Raw genomic sequence first — 6,821 nt, forward strand, 5'->3', positions numbered from 1 at the left:
CTTTTATGCATAGGCCTAGAGATACCCTTGTCCATTGATTGAAATACGGACTCACCACCCCTTCTGAACCATATAATATTTCAATGTCCCCATAAAAAATCCTAAACTACCACATATCCGACATACCTAGCAATCATCGACAAAAACACTAATATTATTACGACAGAATAGAAATAATTATGTAAACTTACATCTACAATGAAAAATTGATTACAAACATAGCCTCAACATGTAATATATACCGCAACAAAATATTCTCAGATCGTTACATCAAACACCTCTAAATCATACATCTATCATACTATTTATAACTACACTATATCCAAATCATACATCTATTACCTAACATATGTCTAAATATTATATCTAATTGCTAAAAAATGCATATAAAAAAACATAATCGCTAAACTATAGCGAACCATAATTCTAAAACTAGATCTACATTCTAACCTGCATCTAGTGGCTATCATACCATGTTTATAAAAATATTCTAGATCTAGCATCTAACCTACGTTAAAATATAAAACTAGTGGCTATCTTATCGGGTTTGAAAAAAAAATGGAAAAAAAAGCATACCTCTTTCCTCCAGGAGAGTTTCGCTGCACAATTTGCCCCTCTCCCTTCCTCTCCTCTCCTCTTCTCTCCTCTCCGCTGTGTTGGCATTAAATAAGCGGCTCACATTAATAGAACTAGCGCGGTCAGATTAAATACCTAAAAGATCTTGCTCATCTAACAAACGAGACCTTTTGGATAGGTCCGAAGCCACAAATATCTCTGTTTTCATCCATTGAACGAGCGAGATATTTCTCTCTCCGATTATTTAATACACTAAATATCACAGACTATAAAATTCTCGCCCATTGAACAAGCGGCAATTACAAATACAATTTTTTCAAACGAGCATGTATTCTTAATATATATACACACACTGCAGCCCGTGTGCCAGACATCGCAGAGCCGGCTGGGCTCTGATGTAGCAGGCCCGAACATTACCAAAGTTTAGCTCTCAAGTTAGTGTGAGGCCGTGAAGAATGATGGAAGTACAGGCCCATTTACTATATGGTCCTGGTACAGTTGGGCCGAATTCAAGGGCTGGTCTCGGTCCTGAGACTCTAAAAAGAAAGTAAAATTCGATTTCGATCTCTCAGAAAACAGCTCAAGATAAATTCAGTTCATCCAGTCACCTTCCCCCCTTCCTTCCCTTCGATTCGTACTAGCGTAGGCTGTCCTCGCACGCAATGCCGCCATGCTAGGCTTCCGCTTGTGCGGGCCGGGGCGACGACCGACGAGTTCCCGCAGCTGCCTGGATGTCGTCAAGAGGTGCGTCCGGCCGGTGGTGGTCGACGTCGACCACGAGCAGCCCGATGCGATCCGCTGATGGGACTCTGGTGAGTACGGTGGCTTAATCCCTAAGCTTTCCTGTGCTCTCTTGCTCCCATTCTTTCCCTGCTTTAGAACAGTTATTGTTACTAGTATGTCGATGCAACTGCGAGGTCAGGTCTCGTGTATTCTATAGATCTACTGCGTAGTTGCATCGGTAAACTGTAATAATAACTGTTTTGAATTTCCGTTCTAAAGTAATCTTCAATCTGTGTATGAATGGTCTGTATTTCACTTTAGCATAGTAGTACATGAATTAGTTCGGATGGGCAAGAAAACTGAACTAAAGCCCATTATCATCCAAAGGTCCTGGTTATATTCCCTTCCTAGCCAAACAAGCCCTATAGATTTCTTGGTTATATTCCCTTCCTAGCCAAACAAGCCCTAGATTTCTTACTTTGCCGTTCTTAGAATAACTTTCGATCATCAATCCTACCTTGCTATGTTCGGGAAAAAAAACTGTAAAGCATTACTCTGAATGTATTTTTATGTAAAGTCTACTGACATTACTTCAGTAGGCAAAGTAAAAAAAAAGTTGAATAATATTCTGAAGTACTTGTATTTGGGTAGATTGGGAATCCCATGAAAGGTGATTTATTGTTGATTAGAAGAAGCTTTTTTTATTGCAAAGAACTCGTATTAGCATATTCAACACTCCCTGCGTCACCAAATATAGCTTCTTTTGGACATCACAGCCACGAAAGTAATGGCATGGCCAGTTGGCCACTAGTTTCGATCTTACATGTTGTTACATATATCAGAACAAATTATGAAAGAATAGATTGTATAGTAATATAGAAATACTAAATTCTTGTGGCGATACTGGATACATTTTTATATATCGATGGCCAACTAAGAACATTTGATTGGGATATGGTTTCAATCCTAGCTATTAGATAGATGCAATAAATCACGGATGTAAGGATCGGTGATATTCTAAAAGGGAGTGAATTAGGACACTTAAAAATCTAAATTAAATTGGCTTTAAAAACTTCACAAAATAAATTTATCTCAATTTCTATCTAAGTGTGCTATAGATTTATCTGGTATGTCTACTCTACCGCTCAAGAGGATTACAACCTACTCTAGTAAGGTAAATTATAAGTATGTAAATGCAGAAATGTAAATAAAATAAGGTAGAGAGACAAACTCGGTACAAGGGAAGTCGTCAAGTCTTTTCTGATCACAGCTCTTGATCTACTAAGTCACCAAGACAAGATCTCAAGCACGATGAGTCACCAAGGTAAGGTCTTACCACTAGCCTCTTTTCCGATCACTTACCGTCGTGATCATTTCAGAGCTTGAGCCACCAAGATAAGTGTCTTTGCGTCTTCATATACGTGTCTTGCCACTGTTCACACCAAGTTAGAAGGCCAATAAGCTTGAGCCACTAAGGCTCAAGATGCCGAAGAGTTACCAAGACTTCAATGCACTGACGTACCACTCGGTACAAGCTAGGATTACTACTTGATCCTTTCTTTAAACTGCAACATCTAACTACAACTCATTCTAGGTTTATAAGCACTAGACACTCTAATCTTATACTTAATTATCTTAGATAATTATTTTAAGTACTTTGGTGGCTTGAATGTCTTCTCAAGTGTATATGAGCTTCTTTTAGACTCCAGCAGCATGCCACAACTTCAAATGACTGAGTAGAGGGGTATTTATAGTCTCAAGCCCGCCAATTAGCTGTTTTCCCAACGTCTCAGAAAAGCTGTTAAAATTGGATGATCCGATGAGAATAGTAATACTAACACCAGATCATCTGGGGAGTATAAACTCAAAAACTACCTATTGAAACTCCACTCAATGCCTCTGTAAACACAATACACTCTGGTGTGCCTTCAAATCCATCACCGGACCTTCCGATATGTTATCTTGAATCATCCGAATCTTTGCAACCTCTATGTGTAAAATGTTCTGGTGCATTTATCTGATATTCATTCTATCCACACAGGACCATTTGGTGAGTTAAATATTCTTTTCTTTTCTCTAAAAATGCTCCGATGCAACTATCTCTGTGATCACCGGACTATCCGATAAGTTGATCTTCATTCCTCAATATTTGCAGTCGCCTCTGTAAGAAATGCTTCGGTGCTATACTCCAGTGTGCACAAATCAAGCACCGGATCTTTTGATGGGTTGATCTTCAATCTTCTACACTTGTATTCTTCTCTGCAAGAAATATTCCGGTGTTACCCAGTGCAGATCACCGGACAATCCGGTGAGATTCTCAGCCTTCTCTCATTTGTCAGAAATACTCTGATGAGTTCAACACACAGAACACTGGACCATCCAACGAAGTCATCAACCTTTACTTTGCCTCTGGACACAATGCTCCGATGAGTGTAAACTCTTCTGCACCGTTTCTTCTGGTGAGGCAAATCTTCTTATGACTTTTCTAATTTAATCGAACTTTGTCCCAGCTACGTTGGCTTCTTAATGTATTATATTTATAAGACCTACTAACATATATTTTTGATAAATATGATAGTTTTAATGACTATGTTGTTATTAATCATCAAAATCACAATCATAGCTTAATAAGATCATTTTCACTGTAAGGGAGTCCAGTAGTGTTTTGTGTACACAAAGATGGGTGGATGGAGGAAGGAATACAACTTCTTTATACAATGTAAAAATACATGTATCTTTTGCTATCAAAATTTTCTCATAAGGTTCCATCCTTTTGTCATCACCAGATGATGAAAATGACAAAGCTACTGCGGCATCTTGGGAATATATTCTTAAAGCATCTGTATCTCGGTGGAATAGAGTGGAGTTGACCAAATTCAACAGCTTTTTACTCGGTAAGCCTCAATGGTTAAACTCTGCCCTTGGCCCATATTTTACGATAAACTATTGTTTCCACTAATGCTAACAATGGGAATTCTTCAATTAGACATCGTAGTATTTTAGATTTTTACTCCGCTAACGTTCAGAGGCAGAATACGATTTTTTTTCTTGAGAAAAAGGCAAAAAATACTTTGTATAGACCACAGAAACAACTCGGTAGCCAATTAAGGACAGTATGACTCCCACGTGCCTACCCATTTGGTGTGTGCCAAGTAACAGGAAGAGTTGCATTTCATAAACTTTGAACAATCAGAACAGGATAATAAGCAATGGATGTTGTATGACTATCATGATGAATTATTAGATCAGTACGTGTCTTGCTCATCTTTTTACATGCTGCCTATAATTCAATATTTTTTTCTTTCCCTCAGGGCCGGCTTTGGAGGATGCAGAAAAATAAAAATGATGTTGAAGAGTACGACGACAGAATTAAGGAGTTGAATAAAACACTCAATGAGGACGAGAAATTTAGTTATATTGAGATCCGACCCCGGTTTCGTAGACCAACATGCTTCTATCCATGGTACAAAATGTATCAGATGAAAAACACAAATCCTAGTAACGCTTCTGACTATCTCTCTTCTTTCTTTTTTTTTGGTCAAAAAGAAACTATCTGAAGTTCTGAACTACTGCGAGCCTCATGGATTTTTCTAACCCCACCCCACCCCAGGTTCTTTGAGCAAACAATTTACGGAGCCTGGTGTATTTGAGTATATGATAACTGCTATGCTCCGGTTCTTCTTGTTGAGGTCTGCTGATGATTTTTTTCATGACCAGCCTATGAGATGGCATCGATTATCTAAGGAAAAATGTCTTCCTCCAATCACGGGAGCACGCCCGTGAGATTAGTCCGATCAGTTTCCTAGAAGTTTTCCACATACCAACTTTTTTTTTTTTTTGACTTTATGGTGGTCGTGTATGTGTATAAGATTTCTTTCTTAGTTCTCTCAGTCAGCATTACCTTTTCAATGTTTTTATTTCTGTTTACCTTTTTTTTAAGTGTTCAATTAATACTACGTCTATTCTTAAATATTTGTGAATTTTGGCACGACAGATTAAGTAGGTAGTACTGATGCTCGATGGGTAGAGTTATGGTGGAGAACCGGTGCAGAGCACCTGAGAGAAAGAGAGAGAGATAGATTAGATCAATCTGTTCTTTGCCTTTTATTCAATCTAACGGTCTCTTTATATAGAGTGCTACCTTACAAGTTTATATGGTATTACGTGAACTGGTCTTGAGTCAAGTTGAGAAGGACTTGTACTCGTACTCGTTTGTTGATTCATGTATAAGTGTTGCTCGAAGGAGAACATGATCGATGATGAATCGACGAACTAAGTTTAGGGAGAAACTGAGGTTCGATGACTAAGTTCAGGAGTAACTGATGCCTTTGTGAACGAGGATGTCATGCGAGACATTCAGACTAGAGAACAGTGTACGTAAAGACAAGGTTGCATGTGTGCGACTAGGTGCACTGCGAAGAAGGGTAGACGTACGCAAGGTCATAGGCAACCAGATTCTGTGTTTGGATGATGGAGTCCTTCAAGTACATGGCAAGATCAGGCTGCAGTCTGATTGGTTGAAGAGTCTAGTCCTATAAGGAATCGAGTGTTAGTTTGAGTTGGACTCGAGCACGAATTGAATTCGGTTATAGGTAGATGTGTTTTGGTATGGTTTGTGCCCATAGAGGATATGATCAGATTTTCAAACCAAGGTTGGTTTGGGAGGCTATATATTGAGAGGGTCTTGGTCAGGGCGAGGTGTGCCAGCGTCAAGAACGAGATCACACTTAGATTTTGATCTAGAGAGTAGATCTGTCTAGGATTTGAGATTTTGTAAAAATTCTTGTTGGATGCTTTAGAGATGCATCTTGTAAACTCATTTATACAATGAAAATTAAGTTTCGTAAGTTGATGAGTTGCTGATTCGAAATTTTTTATCTGTTCTATATTCTGCGTACTTGTTTTGGTTTTCGATTAATTTCGTGTTTCTATCAAGTTTCATCTTGGTTTAATCTATCCAAAACCTTCCTAGAATATCTAGTGTTTGATCTGAAAAAAATTGGAGTGATTTTGGTTTGATCTCGAGTAGGTTTTTGGTCAACTCGACTAGGTTTTTATCTACTCGATTCTTGTTGATAAAGTCTGTTTTGACTAGGCATAATTTTTGATCCACATATCTGATTGACTCGATTCTTATTGGGTTAATTTCATATTTGAATCTAGTTTCAGCTACCCGAATTTGAGGGCAATCGGACCTACGAATATTTCTCTATGTTATTTTTACTAGAGCATGTATAATCTATTTTGAGTGGAATATCTAGTTTAAATTGATTTTCGATTAGGGTGAATTAATTCTTAAATTTGGTTTCTACAATCATTCACCCCCTCTGATTGTCTTATTAGAGTGTAATCGATCCTATAATTGGTATCAGAGTTTTAATACTTTTCTAATTAATCTTAATCGGTAATTAGAAATATAGCTTTACATACGTATTTCACAAAACCTTGTGTTTTTGATGAAGTTAATTTTTAGTTTTGAAAGGCGAAGATGGAGGCCTATATTCAAGCACAGGGCTTTGCAA

The 6,821-nt window shown here is 38.0% G+C and overlaps 1 long non-coding RNA gene across 1 annotated transcript; it reads left to right on the top strand.

Moving 5' to 3' along the window:
* Nucleotides 1–1,174: 1,174 nt before the first annotated feature.
* LOC133914157 (uncharacterized) lies at nt 1,175–5,127 on the top strand. The gene is made up of 3 exons (XR_009909180.1): nt 1,175–1,388; nt 4,086–4,193; nt 4,611–5,127. It is a non-coding gene; the product is annotated as an uncharacterized LOC133914157 (long non-coding RNA).
* Nucleotides 5,128–6,821: the final 1,694 nt, after the last annotated feature.

Source organism: Phragmites australis, chromosome 4 (genome assembly GCF_958298935.1).
Source record: "Phragmites australis chromosome 4, lpPhrAust1.1, whole genome shotgun sequence".
Taxonomy (NCBI): Eukaryota; Viridiplantae; Streptophyta; class Magnoliopsida; order Poales; family Poaceae; genus Phragmites; species Phragmites australis.